General features: G+C 30.3%; 1 protein-coding gene across 1 annotated transcript in view; it reads right to left on the minus strand.

Annotated features, from left to right (window-relative positions):
* LOC142331685 (LHFPL tetraspan subfamily member 2 protein) overlaps positions 1–21,527 on the minus strand; it is a 71,926-nt gene that overhangs the window by 15,772 nt on the left and 34,627 nt on the right. The window lies entirely within an intron of this gene.

Genomic DNA, 21,527 nt, shown 5'->3' on the forward strand with positions numbered 1-21,527 from the left:
AAAAGGGATGTATGCTAATAAAGAAGAATTTAGCTGAAGAGAAACTGTAGAACATAATGAAAATACTGCCCAGAGGTCAGCTCAAGGTCCCTTCAGGCAGCAGACACCCATTTTACCCACAATTCTTTGGTAGATTGGGAATTTTTACTCAAGAAGTCAGTAACTTAAATTGTACAATGTTATAACAGAACCTACTTACTAATAATTGAAGAATTTTAACTTAGCCTTATATTTATATTAATAAGCAATCGCTGCCAAAACAATTTTCACTTATTCTTAAAAAACCAACAATATCCATTTCTATCAACCCAGATGACAATTGTTTTTATGTAACTCAACACAATATGATTGCATATAAGAAAGGCCCTTATTTTACAAATATTATTATTTTTAATAAATTATTAAATCTTGTAAAAGATTTTCTTACCACTTTATTAAAAATAAAAACTCAATTTAACATGCACTTAAATATATGGTTAAATAAATTTTATTAATATCTTTTGAATTGTAATTTATTTCTAGTTATTTTATATACAGTAGGTACTTAATATCTTCATGTGTTTATTTTATTTTAAATTATTAATGTGAACTTTAAGTATCTATATTTTATTTTATAATTTTGAATTTTTGTTATGCTGCTTTGATCAAGGTTTTATCATGGTTTCCCTTGATCCTTTCAGGAAAATGCTGGGACAGATGGTTTTTATCCACAAAGTATCATATCCACCCACTCTTGATGTTATTTATAAAAAATGTTGTTATCTACTGATTAGAATAAAATATTTATTTACCAACAACTAAATGGAACTTTAAATTAATACATAAGTAAAAATAGAAAGATTATAGATAAGTATATGATGATTAAAAAAAAGCAAAATATTTACATGAGACATGCCTGTGGAGAGTGTGTGTTTGTGTTTAAGAGCAATGTTTAAATTCTAAACAACCTTCAGAAAAATTGAAATTTTATTATCACTGAATGTTTTAATATAGCATCTCTTTATTTTACAAATTACTGTTTGATTATTATACCATCGGTTTTAATAGTCATGTTACTTTTAAGTTAATAAAATTTCATGTCATATCTCGTAGAATGATAATGACATTGTTGATTATTTTATCTAGGTTACAGCCGCAGTAATAGATTTAAAAAAAAATGTTATTTATAGATCATATTACATTTTAATTTAATAAATGAAATGTCATTGCAATTAACTCTAATGTGTTTTTTTTCTCTTTAATTAAGCATCAGTTTTTAGATTGTGTAGTAAAAAAATATCTGTGACATTTATAATTTCATTATAAATAAAATAATTTTACCAATATTGTATTATCATGTTAATAACAAATAATTTGTATTTATTAGGTAGAATAGAATGCCTTGTTGAAGGTTACTGGGAAAAGATTACATTTTATGTATAGCTAGGTCATCCTTTTACTGTTTGTTGCTACATAGCAGCTATAGCTATAAAGACCAGTTCAAAATCTTGGTGTCGGATTTTTTGCGAATGTTGACATATTACATCCCTCCGAGTCCAAAAAACATTAAATAAAATATAGAAATTTCTGATAGATGTACATATTTACGTTGGCTGTATTCTCTTTCTATTTTGACTGTATTCTCTTTGGTCTGACTCAACATAGATTTTTGAAAATGGGTCAAAATTTTTTATATATGTGTCATTGATGGAATTACATTTTAAAAATTAAAAAAAACTCTAACAAAAAAAGGGAGAGGTTATCTTTAATTTTTTACTTTTTTTATAATGATTGTGGAGAATTGAGTTTTTGTATGATGAAAGCATATTTTAAGCTATTCATAATTCCAAAGTTTTAAGTTGATTGAATTTAGGGTGGAGGATAGTCGATATTATTTCTAAACAAATTTTCTTATATTATTAAAACTTGTTGACCAATAAAATTGAAATTTTGTGCAAATATTTGGCTATCCCAACTTTTTCCTGTTTTTTAACCCATCTGATAAGGGAGCATCACAGTACCCATAATTTTTTTTTTTTAGTAAGCTATAATTTTCTTTTGCCTTAGTGAATAGCATACCAAATCTGATTGAGTTAAGTAAGTAATTATTCTGATAAATAAACCTTTAAGCCCAAAAGAGGGAACTAAATGGGACTCATATTTGAAATATATATTTTTTTTTAAACTTTAGTTTTCAAGATAAAAAATCCAGCTGTATCTAATTTTACTTAATATTATTAGACCTATCTGACTGTGAGATGAATAAACAACTTTTATTATATACACAAATTTAACTGAAGCAAATAAAAATAAATAAATAACTATTTAAAAAGTAAAAAAAAAATATTAAACTTTTTTAAAAATTGTTTTGAGTCAGCACCAAGTTAAAGGGTGTTATTTATTTAGCACAAACTTCTAAAAGAATTCAAAGAAGAAATAGTGTATTTTTTCTTAGTGAAGTTAATTTAAGATTTTTATTTTTAATGTTATTTTTGTTTAAAATATGAATTTAAAAAATTACTGCCTGTACGCAAATAAAATTGTTTACAAAGAATGCTGGAAAAAGTGAAAATCTTTGGTAAAAATAAAACAAATCGTGATAAAAATAAAAAAAAGAAATGTAGAAAATCAATGGAATTATGTAATCTTTTTTTTTAATTTTTAACTGAGGATACTATTCTAAATCAGAATAACATCGGGCTATATGTCTTTATTATTTCTTAGGATAAAAACCATGTTCTCAACTAAACAAACAGAACCTTTTTCATTGGTGGCTTTCTGTTTTATCATTACTGTTCTGTGATTCCAGCAGAAGGTATTGCTAAGATTTCTTTTGTTAAGAAAATACATTATTAGATTTTTTCAAAAAGTGCTATGGTTATTTATTTATTTAGCTTAGAAACACCAAACCAATGCCCAATTACAGTTTTTGATGTTAGATGAATTTAGTAGTATATGAAAAATGTCAAGCCTGGCTGGGATTCAAGCCTAGAACCTTCTGAATGAAAGGCAAGGAATTTATTGTGGAGATCAGTAGTATTATGTGTATTTGTATATTTCATATTTTAATGAGATAATTTATACTTACTTGTATTAATATAATTTCTATATACAATCTATATATTATTGTATAATTGTACAATTTATATATAATATAAATATTTATTTCTATAAATTATAGTATTTATGATTTGTTTTTATTAGTAATTCATAAGAACTATTATGTACTATATTATGCTTATATATCTGTTTTATTATTCATAAATGCATCCTGTTTGTCCTATATAGATTTTATCTTGTTAGATCAAGTGATTTAGCTTATGTATTGTGTACTTGAACATGGTGTTTGTATAATGCTTGTGTTTTACCTGTGATGGTTTGTTTTATTCTGATAAATTATTGTATCCAGTTTTTTAATATTTATTTTAGAATAATCATTATCATCTTGAAGCAGCTCCACTCTTAGTTTCTCTTATTCATGAGTCTTCTCTATCTTCTTGTCCAAGCATCATTGAGTAGAAACAATCGCTCCTCCTAATCCTGTCTTCTGTGTTATCCACACCTACTGTCCATCTCATTCTTTATCTGTCAACACTCCACTTTCCATCAGTACTCATTTCCGTTTTTAATTTATTTATGAGTTAAGGTTATTTTTAAGCTATTCCATCAATTTCCATTTTTTAAGGTATTGCTTAGCCTGTGTCTTTTTTACATGCCTGTACCATTGCATATAGCTCTGGCTGACCTTTTCGTGACCATCTGCAGCCGATTTGTTTAAATTCCATCTTCCTCCATCCCTTTTTTATAGATGAACTTTGTTTTAGCTGCTGTAATGTGTATGAAAAACGTTATTTTTGTATGTTCCTGATCATGCCATTTTTAAAAGTTTCATCATGTTATAAAACTGATTTACTTTGTTTATTCTACTAAAGACTTTAAATTTTAACATTGTATCTTAGCTTATATTATTATCTAAATAATTCAAAGATATCATCTGCATAGGGCTGGTGTGATATTTGAACTGTTTTGGAGATTTACTTCAGTTTTTATTTCAAAAACATTTATTGTCCATGAAGTTTTATATTGAAAAATAAACAAAAGAATGTTATATGTAAATTTAAAAATATTCAGTTAAAAATATAAATATACATCACTAAAATGAGTTTTATAAGATGGTAATCTTTTATACACATTTTTATAATATTTATCATGTTTAACTTGTATATATTTTTTAATTCAAAAGGTTAATTAGTCATCTAATTTTTTTGCTAATAAATATCATTTATAATTCAGTGTTTTTCTTTATGTTTAAAAGAAATGTTTACAATTTTTTGCCAGAAGAGTAATGATTTCATTAATTAACTGTGAAATAAAGCAGTTCATCAGATAATTAAACAAAATGGAGACTAAGATAAAAATAGAACAATGACATGATTCGTAATTTTATATAATCAATGGGTATTTTATCATTTAACTGATGAAGATTTGTTTTAATTACGTCATTATGCGTCATCAGAATCAGAAGTCATGTCAATAACCTTCAGAAGTTGAAGTGTTATCTTTCATTTAAATAAAAAAAAGAAAAACATTTTGTGATCATTTAGGCTATGACTACTTATATAGTAAGATAATCCTAGTTTTTATTATATCATTGTTAAATTATAATGCAATAAAAATACCAATTAAATGTATTGATTGATATTCGTTTTTTACGTTTTTTTTTTTTTTTTGTTTGGTTTATTTATTTTTAATAACTCTAGTATAATATAATAACCAGTTGTCCAGTTAAAATAATGCAATAAACGTGAAGATGTGGGAACAAAGTTGTTATATAACTTAATGAAGATAAAATTGTTTCCATTACATGGGCCAGAAAACAGTGGGTTCATGGTAAATTAAAAATTTTTAGGTTTAAGCAATTCAACTACAATTTCTTTGTAAAGGAATTATGAACTGAAAAATCATTCCAGTGCAACATAACACTAAAATGACAAAAATATAGATTTTTTTTTTTTGTTATTGGAAAGTTGGATACTGCCACCAGTAACTTCACTGAGAAAGTTGTTGATAATTAGCTCTGAGAAACCGTTGGATGAAATAGTTTTATTAATTTAAAAGCAATCTCTTATTTAATAATTTTTATGTTTATTACACTCATTGGATTTGATATATTTACTAGCAAATCTTAGACAAGTAATTACAATTACTTTATATTACCCTTACAAGGATCCTTCCAGTTAGGTTTAAGAGAATTAGTTGAAGGGAATAGATAGCTTTCCTTACAACTGTAGAAAATGATTTATATTACATATTCATCTGTAATACAAATGTAATATACATGTTTTTTTTTCATCTTTTATGATCGCATAGGATCACTTTAGTCAGTCCATTATCCAAGTCTCTTCGAAGGGACTGTTCAGCTTTTATAGTCCTCCCACTACTTTTTCATATGTTGCGATCTTTGTGCCCTTTCTAGTGTTAAAAATGTTGATGTTGTGAACTTTTTCCTGTGAGTGTGAAATGAGTGTTTTTGTCCTTGATTTTTTATTTTATTTTATTTTGCCTGGTGGTTTTTTATTTTATTTTATTTTATTGTCTCTGGTGTAAGGCAAATTTCCTTCAGATACTCTCTTATTTCTCTGATACATCTGCATCCTGTCTTCGTGTTTTTCAAGTTGAGATTGTACTGTACTAGTTATTTCAGAAGTCTCGAATCTTGTATCATCATGATGAATCCAAAGAATCCTAGTTTCCTCTTATGCATGGTATCAGAGATGGGTTCTAACTATTTTTACACAACTTATTTTGGTACAATCCACCACTGCCTGTCTTTCTTGTACATTTTGTTGATGCAGGTTCTTCCAGTTTTTCTATAGATTTTCTGGAGGCTATCAATTGATGTTTTGTTCAGGTGGAAGAGTGTTTCTTCTACATATGTAGCTTCCAGTTTTATAATTATGTTATAGTGTCTTATTTTTGCATTTATGGACAGATATTTTTTTCTACAGGTGTACCAGGTTAATTTTTGTGTTTTAACTAGTTTGTTTGATCTTATTTAGGTTGAGGTTCCTTCGTTCAGGTTGTTTGTTATTATTATTTCTCTGAAAAATTTAAATTGGGTTACTATTTTGATTTTATTACCATTTAAATTTACTTCTTTTAACTGTATTGGTTTTTGGAGCATAATTTCTGTTTTTCCAAATTATATTTTGAAGCCAATTTTATTTGCAATGTTTTGAAGTTCAGTATATGTGTTTTAGCTTTGTTGATTTCATTTGTTAGTAGTGCCAAGTCATCAGAAAAACGAAAGCTGTTTGTTAAGATTCTTTGGCCTATTTTTATTTTTGTGGACATTTTTTGAACCATTTTCTCATAACTATTTCCAGAGCACAGTTGAATAGTGGCAGTGAGAATCCATCACCTTGGTGCAGTCCTGTTTAATCTCAAATAGTTCTGAGAGTTTGCCTCTGATTTTTACTTTTGACTTAGTGTTTGTGAGGGTCAGTTTTATTGTGTTTATTAATTTGGGATTTAGTCCAAGGTGCCTTAGAATTTTTAATAGGGATTCTCTGTGTATGCAGTTGTAGATAATTGTATGCTTTCTTGAAGTCTCCAAATGTTATCATCATGTCTCTGCTTCTTTTTTTGTTGGGATCCTTTAGTAATGGATAATGTTTGTTTCCATTATTAGTTTGAAACTCATGTTCTGGTCTGGACAGCTCCTCCACTGGTTTGAAACCTCCCTGGTATTCTCATAGTTCTTTTTCGAGTTGTAAATTGATCCTTTGAGGATGATTCTTGAAATAATTTTATCCATGATTGTTATTTATTTGGTTACTTTTTGGTAATTTTCACTCATAATTAATTGGGTAGGGTCTATTTTTCTTTTAGTTTTAGGGTCTTGGTTTTGTTGCTTCTTTTGGGGAGTGAATCTAATTTTAATTTTGATATGTAGTGATTTGAGCCTGTGTCAGAAAGTCTGTGTCTTGGAGGACTTTTACATTGTAGATCTCTGTGGTATTGTTTACCCATGAAAAAATAATCTAGTTGCCATTCTCCTTTAGTGTAGTTGGGTGTTTTTAAGTTTCGAGTTTTTGATACATGTGATTAATATAAAAAAATAAACTCATGTTTCTGATAACTACCTAATTAATTTCCTTGACAAAAAAAAACTTTATAGTTCTTATAAATATCACCTGCCTAGTTTTATTCCCATTATAAACAACAAATAAATTGTAGTTTGGTTTTTTTGTGGTGAGTGACTCAGAGTGACCTTTAACTTATTTTCAGTTATATCTTAATGAGCGCAACTAATTTTTTTGTGAGAGAAGTAAAACATTAATTAGTTGAAATAAAATTTTTATTTCAGTAGAAATTGTTTTTTTAATGAAAAATTATTTAAGATGACAATTTATTCTAAGATTTTGGATTTTTATTTAAACAAAATGTATGTAAGGTTTAATTTTCTCTATACTATTATTAATAATAACAATAATAACTAATGGAGTAAAATAACTACTAAACAGATAGTTATATAAAACTATAAACTTGTTTAAAAAAGCTTAAAAACCAAGTTACTGATTAACCCACATCACCTAATGATTACATAGAAGAATTCAGTACATACATAACAAGTACCTCATAAACAGGATAACAGCAAATTCATTGACACAATTACGAAAATATAGGTAAAAAATATTAGATCACATCAACGTATATAAAAACTACCTGGATAACATGTAGCTTTCAGAACAGTAAACAAAACAAAATGAACCATTAGTCATAGAATATAATTGCTGGAAAGCACAATGACCCTGGAACATATAAAATGGATTCTCTGACTGAATAATTTTCTACAGTATTCAAACAGAATGTAATTTAAAAAAAGATTAGTTATTTATTTATTACTGAAACAGATAGGAAGCATAGATTTAAATGTCTATTGGGTTGTTATGTAGTCACTTTAAGTCAAGATTACCAGAAGTTTGCATTGACTCTTACAGTCCTGACATTCCTTTTTTACACGGATTTGAATACTAGATCGTGGATACCGGTGTTCTTTGGTGGTTGGGTTTCAATTAACCACACATCTCAGGAATGGTCGAACTGAGACTGTACAAGACTACACTTCATTTACACTCATACATATCATCCTCATTTATCCTCTGAAGCATTATCTGAATGGTAATTACTGGAGGCTAAACAGGAAAAAGAAAGTCCTAACATTCCTAATATGAAGAACATATGAGATTGAGGACCTGCACCCACAAAACTTATAGTGTGGAAGGATGAAGAAAGGAGTGAGTGTTTAGGATAATTTATTGCCTTGCCCAAGATCTTCAATCAAAAGTATGAAGGGCGGAGATGTAATGTATATCAGAATGTAATGTAAATCACCATTGTTTTGGAGCTGAGTACACCTCCTACATCAATGTGCTAAAAATAACATGTAGTAATTGAGTTTTTAACAGCAGAAAAACCGATTGCTAGTGACATTTCAGTGTTGTCTAAAAGATTTTTATGGTGATGAAACTGTTAATTAAAGTATTATGAATAGGTGGGAAATAAAATTTTATACATCAGAAACTGGTAAAGCAAATATTGAGGATAAACCTTGTAGTGGTTGACCAGTTTTTATAACTGATATAAAGCACCAAAAGGAGATGGATGAGTTGATTCAAAATCACTGTCACCACCCACATTGTTATATTGAAAGAATGAGTGGGACACATTGTTGCATGACTGGGCTACTGTAAAACCTGTTTGTGGTGTGTACCACAACAAATTCATTGAAAGAGCAAATAATGAAAGAATTGTTGTGAACAGCTTCTGAATGTTATCATGAAAAGGACATAAATTCTTTTTCAATATTGTGACAGAAGACAAACTTATATGCATCATTATGACCCAGAAGAAAAACAGCAGAACATGGATTTTCTGCTATTGTGGTTTGCCACAATCAACAAATTCAAAACACAAACATCTGCAAAAAAAGTTTTCTCTTAACAATGTTCTGGGATTCCAAATACACACACGTGACTGACTCTCTGGTTGACTATAAAATGCTGTGCGAATCATAGAATATAAACAGTTTAAGAGACATGTGTGTTGTATTTAACAATCCATAGCTGATAATGCTGCAACATGATAATGCTCAACCACACCAATGCATACAACCACTGAGGTCCTTATGAAGTTGAAATTTTAATCTATTCACTTCAACACAGATAATGAACTGAAAAATACAGGGAATTAATGGATCAAGGAAAGTCTGCCAGCATTCTTTATTGACAAAATGAGAAAACTGGAGCAACATTGGAAGAAATGTGTAACTGTAAATGGTGCAAATGGGAAAAATAAATGTAAAATTTTATAGCATATAAAATGTACTTTCACATCATATTTGTTTCATTTGACTATCTCTTTTCATCTGCAAATTAAGAGTGACTGTGCATTATATTTCAGCCACCCCTTATACCGATACTGTGTATACTTGAAATCCTACCATAGGAGCATGAGATTCAACATTTGCTATACATCTAACTAATAACTGGTGGATTAACCACAAATCCACCAATATTCTTAAAAACCTTGTTATTAATTACATATGAAAAAATAATTATGTTGTAGCACACTTCAACATTATTAAAAGTAAAAACACATAAAACCTTCATCAGTGACATACTAAATATACAGATATAGTTCAAGAACACCTTTCAACCATGTTTTAAATAAGTGTTGGCCTAATTAAAAAAATAATGAGCTAATAACCAAATAACAACAGATGTTACAGAATAAGAAGAACAGCAGTTGTCATTGAATATTGCTGCAAGAACAATTGAAGACATTGTATATTATATTTAGTATGGTTTATAGTTTTAAATAATTTTCACTGTTGGCCCTCATGGATAAAGAACAAAAATAATAGTTAATCTTGCACATTACATTTATTTATTCGTAATGTGTATATTGCAATCTGTTCAACTAATGAAAAATAACCAAGACCCAATAAAATTAGGATGATGTGTGTGAATTAAATGAGGTATAGTCTTGTACAGATTCAGGCTGACCATTCCTCACATGTGTGGTTAATTGAAACCCAACCACCAAAGTATACCGGTATCAACTGTCTAGTATTCAAATGTATAACTAAAGTTTTTTAGGATTTACATTTGAATGCTGCTAAGTTGTTTCTAAATAACTAACTTGAATTTACCTGTGAGGTAAGAATTTGAATTTACCTAGAGGTAGATGCTTCTTATAGATATTTAAATAAACTCCCAATCTAGACTTTTAATTACATTTTTAGATTAACAATTTGGAGGGAAAGGAAGCATCAGTTATTTATTTAAAAGTTTATGTCTATGTAAGAGTAAAAGGGTGTATACTCTGTTCAAAATAAAATGTTTCCATTACACTGTTATTATTTACAATTTATAAATAGGATGATTAAAACCACATGGACCTTATTTTGATTTTAAATACAACTAGTCCTATTTATATAAGGAGTCTATGCGTGTAACATGGGTTGTTTATTTATTTAAGTATCATTTGGAAATGAAGAGTGTTAATTACAGTGATATAAATTTGACAGTGTTTGATTTCTTTATAATAACTCTGAGTTATTTATCTTAAATCAGTTATAATAATTTATTGTGTAGCTGTTGTTTTTAAAATATTTTTTATTTACATATTATGGTATTTTTTTCATCCTAAAAATTATCTTTATAAAGGTTTTTATTATTGTACTTTGCCTGGAAAAAAGCTATCTTTATCATTTTTGTCAAAAATGAAATTTTTTATTTGCTTTTCATATAACCTTGGGAACTGTAATAAATTTCTTGATTACTTTTTATAAATTATTACTAAATTATACACATAGCTTTGACAACAACCTTGGCATTCTATGCATTCATAAAAAATTACTTCTACATGCATTTGAATGTTTTGATTTATATATACATGACAATATATTAAATGAATAGATATAATTGAATACTTTTTGATCTCACTGGTTAAGTACATTTAGCTTAATTATAAGAACTGCTAGAAGTGACATCAGCTGTCGAGGTGAGAGCAGCTCACCAGTGATTTTTTGAAGTAAATTATTAAAAACATTGCCTTTTGGTTCAGTTTGTCATATCAGAAGAGAACACAGATTATTTTTTCAATAATTTCAAATACCTCCATGACAAATGACAACAAAGATAGTTTTGTTAAACTTAAAAAAAATAAAATTTCTGTTTGAGATATGAAGAAATGTTTTTCAGATTTTACCATTTTAACAGAAATGTTAAAAAACATTTTGGAATGTTATTATTTGTATTACACATTGATGATCTGTTTGCAAATCAAATTTGATTTTTAAATTACAGATACTTAATGACTAGCTGACCAGAGGGCAGAGCCCTTTGGACCCCTGCTGTGTTCGTTATCCTCATAATTGTGAGAATAATACTGATAAATAAAAATTAAAGCCTGGAAAACTCTCTTTCCTTCAAAATTTCTTTCGTTCTTGACATAGAAGTTCTGACACACTCCTGCTGTATATGAAACTACAGCTGGAGTCTGAGTGTAGTGATCTAGGTCAGTAGCTAACCAAGAATCAAGACTTCAGCTATTTTGGAGGACCATTCATTCTTTTAGCAGAATTTGAAAAATAACAAAGGTTATTTCTCTTTCTTGAAATTATATTTTTTTAACTTTAGACAGTCCATTATCAACAGCCAAAATAAACAATCAAAACCCATAGTTTGCTAAATGTAATTTAAGCTAATTACAATAATAAATTAATAAAGTATTACATTATTAGATATATTTTACAGATATTCATTAAATATTTCTATTTCTATGAATATATTAATATCTTATACATATTAATAATATATTATCTTATATTTGATAATCTTATATATTTATATTCATTATAATTCTGTTACCAGATAACAGAAATGAAATATAATGATTAATTGTTTTTCTTTAATGAATATATTATATTTAATATATTAATCCCTGTTAGGAATATTGTGATAATTTTAATTATCACAGTGTTATAGAGATAATTATAGAGATTATAGAGATAATGACCAAACCTGTAAGCTATAAATCTGCCAAATCTTATTAAAATCTGTGTGGTAGTTTTTGCATGATGCACACACAGGGATGACCCAAGTTATCATTTTATAATATGTATAGATTGTAATATTTACTTTAATATTTTTAAATTATCAATACTCACTATCAGTTGTTTTAATTATAGTTTTGGAGAACATAAATATATTTAATTACCATAATTTTTTTAATTTTATGCTCACATTCTCTTTGATGTTACGTTGATATAAAATTAATTAAATTTAAATTATATTTGAGGTCAAGTTTTTATTTTTCAATTTATTAATGTAACAAATGTGTCCTATATTTATAATGTCGTTAGTGTTACATATTCATATGCAAACAGCTATTAATTTGATTAAAGATAACCCCACAGCTTTTCAGCTTATAAATTTAGATCTTAGCTGAATCAATTACTCTAATTAATATTATTATATATGTTGGAAACAGTTTTTGTTATAGTTCTTTTATTTTTATTTATTTATTTTGTATGTGTAAAGGCTACATCAGAAGCTGTTATAATAATAATAATAACAATGAGATCTTAATTTATAAAATTGACTTTTATTCACCAATTAATTGATAAAAGTATATGTTGATGTTCAGTTTATTGAACTGATACTTATATTTCATAACATAAAATTATAAATAATTTTGTATTTTTTTTGCTTATAGATTGCGTAAAACTAATTCGGTTAAGATTATGTTATAAATTTGGAGTATGTTCAGAAAAAAATATATATATGTATGTTAAACAATATATCATTTTAAAAGATGTGCTTTGTGTTCTTTTATATATGGTGAGAAAAATTAATCTTTACAAATACATAATGGAGGAGAAGAGAAGGATCAGCTTTTAGAATGATCATAATATAAGACAAATCTGACTATATTAGGTAATTAAATAAACTTTTAAAGGGTTCAGCAGATCATTTATTATAGGTTGAATGACATTTTGAGAATCCAAAGAATGAACAGAACATTAACAGAAATCTTTTTTTTTGCATTAATTAGCAAATTTATTCCGAAAAATCTTGCTTTTCTCTCAGAAATACAAGGTACAGGTTTAACTTGCCTAAGGAACAATTTTTGCAATCTCTGGTGGAAGTGGTATATTGACATCATTAATTTACACATTATCAAATGTTTTCATGAAATATAAACCTTTAAAAATAAATTTATAGCAACGGTTAATGCGCCACTTATTTAATTTCTTTGAAGCTTATTATTTTAAGGAATTTTTCTCGGATAGTTATATCATAAAAATACTTTACTGGAAACAGAAGAAAAAAAATTCATAAAAAGACAGAGTTTTATGATTTATTAAAGAAGTTGCTATGATCTTTTCAATTTTTTTTTTTTGGATCTATAGAATTTTTGAATCATGTGTTTTTTATTCAGAATCAGATTTAAAAATTTATAAAATACGAAGTATTTAATGAAAAAAATGTAATTTCAAACAATAAAAATTACTGTTCTTTTCTAAATTATTCTTCAATGTTTTATGTGAAAATTTAATTATGTAAAAATTGATATTTCAGCTCTCAATGGTGACAGTAAGAAATTTTTTCAATAGATTGAAAAAATAGGTGCCTCAAATTGATCTACAGTGAAACAGATATCAGATGAGCTCTATCCCAAAAAAAAAATCATATAAGTTCTATATAGTTGCTTCGTCGGGGAAATTTTACTGTTTTCAATATATTGCATTTAATTTTACCATGACATGCTACAGGTATTCAACACATGAGCTATTATTATAAAATACATTAATGATATGTAGTTTATTCAATTAGTAAAATAATGTGCCAAAGTGGTACATAGGATGTTCCCTATCTCCGTTACTTTTTAATCTTTACATGGAACTAGCAGTTAATGACGTTAAAGAACAATTTAGATTCGGAGTAACAGTACAAGGTGAAAAGATAAAGATGCTACGATTTGCTGATGATATAGTAATTCTAGCCGAGAGTAAAAAGGATTTAGAAGAAACAATGAACGGCATAGATGAAGTCCTACGCAAGAACTATCGCATGAAAATAAACAAGAACAAAACACAAGTAATGAAATGTAGTAGAAATAACAAAGATGGACCGCTGAATGTGAAAATAGGAGGAGAAAAGATTATGGAGGTAGAAGAATTTTGTTATTTGGGAAGTAAAATTACTAAAGATGGACGAATCAGAAGCGATATAAAATGCTGAATAGCACAAGCTAAACGAGCCTTCAGTAAGAAATATAATTTGTTTACATCAAAAATTAATTTAAATATCAGGAAAAGATTTTTGAAAGTGTATGTTTGGAGTGTCGCTTTATATGGTAGTGAAAATTGTGTAGGCAAGCCACGTTTGGAGTATGTAAAACAAATTGTTGGGGATGTAGGATGTAGAGGGCATACTGAAATGAAACGACTAGCACTAGATAGGGAATCTTGGAGAGCTGCATCAAACCAGTCAAACGACTGAAGACAAAAAAAAAAAAAATATATATATAAATATATATATATACATGTAACATTTCTAATAGTAAAAATAATCATTACATATTAATTAAATTAAGAACGATGTAATAATATTGCAAGATATCGTGTATGAAACAAAAAAAAATTTTTTGGTAATCTATTTATCTCGAAAAAATTTTTATTGGTGCCATCCTCTAATTTACATTCTATAGCCTTTGTGACGCTAGTGATATGTTTCGGTCTTTCAGCCGGAGGTCTCGGATTCGAATCCCGGTCAGGTATGGCATTTTCACACTACAAAAATTTTGATTTATCTCATTCTTTAAAGTAGTACCTAACGTTGGTCTCGGAGGTTAAAAGAAAAACATTCTGTAAAAGTATAGTTCACCAATCCGTTAGTTTTCTACTTTGCTTTGCCATCTAATACACTCGTTATTATTAATTATAATTTTTTTTTCATTAATTATTATACCTTAACGTAGTTACTGATATTTCTATTTAATGTTTCAGAATATTATATAATTATTGTTAGTTTTTAATTTATCTTAGTCTGTTAAGATGTGTTGTAACTAATAAACGGTCAGTGTTTAATACGATTTAATAATTAATGATTTGTAATTATGTAATGATTTTTTTATCATAATTAATTGATAAGATATTGAATGTGATACAAAGCTACTTATGATCTTGGATTTATTTGTTTGTTAAACGGAATTAAAAAAACTTTAAGATCTCCAATTCTTTTCGTTTACTAATTAATAGACCAAAATTCCAGGTTTCCAAAATTATTACTTGACCAATATTATTAAATAGTTGTTTATGTCTGAGCGAATTCTAGTTCTTAAAGTTGTTAGTTAATGATAATTACGTACTTTGAACATTTCGTTACCGATAGCTAGTTGTAACGAATAAAAACCCGTCCGACTGAGATTGTTTTACCGTAATAACAAGTTTTAAATGTTCGATTTATGATTTGACTTTTTCTATAATAAATCGTAAAATAAAAAAAATAACGAGTATTAATTACCGGCTTATTATAAACGTTTTTTTTTAAAAAAAAAGATTCATAATGGTGCAATATTTTTGATGATGAACCATCATTAAATTGAATTTTAAGATTAAAAAAAGTAACTTTATCAAAGCTCCTTAATAAAACGCAAACCTTGTCATCACTATTAAATATTTATTAAGTCTATGTACGAGTAAACATGTAGCCCGTTATTTAGTAAATTAAAAATGTTAACGTTTTTATATTTAAAGACAAAGTTAATATTTAAAAATATGTTTATATAGCTGAAAATGTTATCTGCTTTTTTATATATGTGTGTTTTTTTTTGTTTACTGTAGGGTGGAGGAAAAAGCTCTCCCAGCTGCCGCCAGGCCCGCTCTGACGGCAGTGCCCTCACCCGCTAAAAAACCTGTCCCTCCAGTCACGCAGGGGCCAGAACTAATCCCTATGTTATGTACTCAGCCTCCGTGGGATTGATTACCCGAGCTTTCTGTCATCTTATTGGGGCGGATGACACCCCAATCGGATGGGAGGTTGACGGACCGCGATTCCGAGGACCCCGCCGCCCACCCACAGAGGCTGGCCCCACGATCGTTCGTCCTTGGACACCGTGCCTCGGTTCATCCGTCGATCCATATTTTGTCGAATTCTCTCCTCATGCGCCTTTTCACGTATACCATGGTGGAGACCACTGTCAATACTTGATCCCACTTGTCCTTGCTGGTAAGCATTACTCTTATGATATTGCTCGCGCCTACTATTCCTTGCTCCACCAGTCCGACTCTCAAATCCCACCATCTTCAGCAGGAAAACACTACGTGTTTCGTGGTGTCCTATTCCCCACAATTATGACATTGGTTGGTGATGCTCCTACCCATCCGTTGTAAATAATCACGAAAACACAGCCAGACAGGAATTGGGTAAACTCGAAGTTCGTGTCTCTATGGCTTCTGACATCCCTGATGAGCACATATGTCCATCTGCCCTTAGGTGTCGTTTGCCACCTTGTGTTCCACTCTGTGTGCAGCTCATCTATTGCTGACCTCCTGTCTCTACCGTTCACAATGAGGACCCTCATCCTAGCTTGCAAATCCACCGGAGGAACCCCCCACCACTATTGATGCCGCCTCTGTGCTTATGGTTCTGTATTCTGTATCCGGAGGTTAAGTCTGCGTTGCAGCCTCATCAGTCGACTAACATTTCGAGCTCTGGAAAGAGCTACCTGTCAAATCTGCACCGCGTATAAAACCACTGACGAGAGTACACTTGTCAGGAGACTCCTCTTCATGGTCCTTGGTCCCCCTTTGTTAGCCATGATTTTATTCAATGCCTCAACCACCCTCTCGCCCTTTCTGGTTGCCTCTTCCACATGTATGGAGAATGTTCGATTCTTGTCCAGCCACACTCCCAGGTATTTTGTGACCGTACTGGGGTAGATTATAGTATCGCCTACACGGAAACTGATAGGACTCAGCTTCCGCCGGCCGGACATCATTCCCACCTTCACCTTTTCCTCTGCGAGGTGAAAACCGTTGGTGGACAGCCATCTTTGTACTATCCTGGCCGCTTCCTATCCGGTAGTCTTCAGCTCATCTTCAGTTTTTCCTACTAACACCAGGGTCAAATCGTCAGCATACGCTATCAGCGTGGCACCCTCCGGATATTTCTTCCTGAACACTCCGTCAAAAGCTATGTTCCACAGAGTGGGACCTAATACCGATCTCTGTGGAACACTTCTCTCCACAGTGAACTTCACCTCACCCTCACCACAGTTACCTACTACAAATCTGCCTTAAATTATTCTTGGATTACTCATATCAAATATGCCAGGACTTCTCTAGCTCTGAGTTCGCGGAATATCACATCCCACGGGATCTCGTTGAATGCATTACGTATATCTATCTATAAGCATATATATATATATATATATATATATATATATATATATATATTTATGAACGTGTAATCTTTCCTAAAAAAAAAAGAAAAAAAGTAACTTATTATTAAGAAATAACAACATCCACCGCTATCAAATCAGACTACACAAATGTTTTCGTGTAACTCGTCGAACACAATGCTTCATCTTACAAGTCATTTTAGTATGCTTCTGTTATCACTTCTAATAAATTAACAACTCGTACAATATTGTAAGGATCATTATAACGGACCAGGGTAACGGTTTTCTTCCAACTAAGAAGAAATAAAGAAAAAATAATAATAAAAAAAGGAATGTAGAAGGAACCAAAAGGGATTATTTTCTCAGATTTATAGGTCCGTTTAACAATCTAATACAGACAATGACACCTCCAAAAGCTGTTGTTTAACCAGAAGGGTTACCGGACTAAAATAAGAATTTATAGAAAAACGTAAGGGCATGGACGATGGAAATCATTACGCTTCAACAATTAGAGGGATAAGGCGGGTACTGGTTCTGCAGACCAGGGGATATAAACACTGCTAGGGACCAGTGAAAACAGTATTTCTGCGAGGCCGTGTTCGGCGTAGTCGTGATAATAAGGGACAACAGTAACTAGTTTTGTAAGCCCGAGTTTGACGCGGTTGCAGTGACAACAATATCAGTAAGCGTATGGTAAAAACGAGTGAGGACTACGACACGAATATTCCATTGTGGATAGTTGGTAAGTTCAGGAAGTTGTTTATGAGTTATTGGTAAACAGAAATGAAATTGACAGTATTCTACTCATTCATAGAGTGTAGGATAGTTCTATTGTAAATAATAAAAATAATAATATTTGCAGCAAGTGAATTGTGTGACCTTTAGACTGTTCTATTGTTATCTTGTAAGTGTAATATTAGGTCTTAGCGGTCATTATAAGTTTTGTAATAAATTAGATTATATTCTGGTTTGTATAACTTATCTGTCTTAAACAATCTTGTGCTTTTTATTTGAATTACTGTTTTGTATTTTATAAATACATAGTGCCATTATTATCATCATCATCATCATTATTATTATTATTATTATTATTATTATTATTATTGCTACTTTAGCAAGGGAGCGCCAGGCGATCTACGGGAGGCGGCGGGCAGGCGGAGACCGGGTGACCATTGCCAACGAGGAACGCACTCGCACATTCCTCGCATGGCAAGAGACCTGGGACCACGAGACCAGAGGACGATGGACCGCAAGGCTTATTCCTCTGGTCAGACCGTGGACGGAGCGACGGCATGGAGAAGTGGAGTACTACATGACCCAATTTTTAACGGGTCACGGGTACTTCCGCGCTTACCTCCATGTCATAGGGAAAGCGCCGTCCCCCGACTGCCTGTATTGTCCCGGTGTACGGGACGACGCCGAGCACACCTTTTTCAAATGTGCTCGGTGGGCGGCAGATCGAGGGACATTAGAGGCGGATCACGGAGCACTGAGTCCCCACAACGTGGTTGCGATGATGCTCCGTGACCTGGGCAGCTGGGAAAGCGTAGCCCGATTCGTCGGCAACATACTCAGGGCCAAAAAGGTTGACCTGGACAGTCCTGAAAATTAGGTAGCACCAAACAGGCTAGTATAGGAGGACTCGACCGGAAGTAATGTGATAAACGGTTCCGGGTCGAGCCCTGGTAGAAAGGGGGGTGGTTTTAGTCGGTAGTCCGCTGATGGTGATTGGATAATACCATCAGCGGGAGCCCGACACTCCGTGCGTAAATGCATTTCCACCTCCCACCTCAAAAAAAAAAAAAAAAAAAAAAAAAAAAAAAAAAAAAAAAAAAATTATTATTATTATTATTATTATTATTATTATTATTATTATTATTATTATTATCCCACGCTTACACAGCTTTTACTTTTGCCAGTGATATTTCTTAAACTCGGAGTAATTTATACCAACGAGATTATGCTTACTATTGTTGACTAAGTGCCTTCCGGACAACATGGCAGGTGTCAATTATCACGCTCCTTTGCATTAGCGCGTGGGTCTTCCACTGGATCTTCAGTTTTTCAAGACTGTTGTGCAAAGTAGATTATTATACAAAGTAATTTATTATTATTATTACTTCCTTGTAATAATAAAAATTTCAGGTTTCACGGAAAAATCTATTTTTACCATCCCTGAATCCATTTTGACTAGTTTCGGTGTGACGTCTATACGTACGTATGTATCTCGCATAACTCAAAAATGATTACCCGTAGGATGTTAAAATTTTGGGTTTAGGACTGTTGTAACATCTAGTTGCACCTCCCCTTTTGATTGCAATCAACTGAATTAAAAGTGTCCAAAAAAGCTCAAAAGTTAAACAAATCTGGATTTTGGACTTTTTCTTAATCGCTGTAATAAGCCCTCATTGAGAGCTTTTCAACGATATATCATAAGTAGTACTTATTTCATTCGTTCCAGAGTTATAGCCAAATAAAATTTTAATTAATGAAATATTTGGTTCTTACAAGGGGAAGGCACATCGGATCAGACTTCATCTCTTTTTTCTTAATTTTTTTTTTGATTTAAATATATTGATTTTTTAATAATTATTAATCTGTGATTGTAAAAATTTTTTACGATAAATAATATTTCAATAACAAACAAAAAAAAAAAAAAAAAATATCAGATGTTATTAATGAAATAAAAGTTTATGTACTTTTCATTTAAAAAAAATGTGTATATGTAATTTAATAGGTGTACAAGGAAGTCATGTGGTGTCCACATCAAATTATTTATATTATTATTTATTTGCTTAATTTATTTCGAGAGTAATAAATTGTATTTATTAGAAATGTTTAGTTTGCTAGTCTTCAATATCCTGGTCGAACCGCGAACACGCGACAATATTTTCCTTCCAATCTATTTATAATACAAATAATTAAAAAATTTCCTTTTATAGAAATAATGCTACTCTGTCAATAAATTTAAAAAAAATCATGGAATTTTTGCATTTTCATCCCGTTTAACATGTATATATGATCAAATAATTTTCATTAATGTCTTTTAATTTGCGATTTATTTTGTAATTCTTCTTCTTTTTCTCATCCTCCTCCTCCCCCACGGTTTAGGCTTGATTAGCCTGTTCCGGCACCCATCAACGTCTCGGTCTCCCTATATCTCTTCTTATAATACTACGCACGCAATGGTAACCTATGTTGAAGCATTCGTAGCAGGTAACTCGTCCATCTTTCTCAGTATCGTCTGATCGTTTCGTTGATTGGCTGTATCTTATTCTCTTCGCGAATGACCTCATTCCTAATAAGGACTATTAGGAATGAGGAATGAATTGTACAAGAAAGGACTTCTTGTACAATCCTTCAAGCTCCGCAGGAATCTCTTCTCTGCTGCTTGTATGCGGGAATCATTCATTTTCTGTTGGTCCACAGCTTCACTAACATACGTAAGTAAAGGAATGGCCATGTTTTATATGTTTAATATCTTCAAATAGTTACTTTAGTATTATTTTATGTGCTTATTATACGCATTTTAAATTATTAATTTAGATTTTAACTATAAATAAGTTTTATTTTATAATTAATTGTTTATTTTATAATGCTGCTCTGATCAAAGTTTTATCACATTTTCTCAAGATTCATCCAGCTCAGTTACTAGGGTAGTTCCTTTATTGTTATTCGTGAAGCAATTCCTGATTTTCTGTATAGTATATTATTATATACCCGTCAAACTAAAAAGATTTATTTATTTATCTACTTCGAATGTTATTTTTCCTGTAACATAGCTGTGTAAATTCGTTACTGAAATTAAAAATAAAAAAAGCTACGAAAGATCTAAAAAAGATCTTTGTGAGAAAAAAGTGATTAGTAAATTTAATTACAGAAAATAAAATATTAGAAGAATTTTCAAAACATATTTTCATGATTAATATATTTGTATTTAGCAGCACTGAACTAAAGGACCCTCATACTTATGTTTAAGGGATAGTTTTTAATAACGTCAAGTTAATAAAAACGCACACTATAGTGATATATTGCATGATTGACCTTCAACTTACAGAGGGAACTTATAA

Source organism: Lycorma delicatula, chromosome 10 (genome assembly GCF_047948215.1).
Source record: "Lycorma delicatula isolate Av1 chromosome 10, ASM4794821v1, whole genome shotgun sequence".
Classification (NCBI taxonomy): Eukaryota; Metazoa; Arthropoda; class Insecta; order Hemiptera; family Fulgoridae; genus Lycorma; species Lycorma delicatula.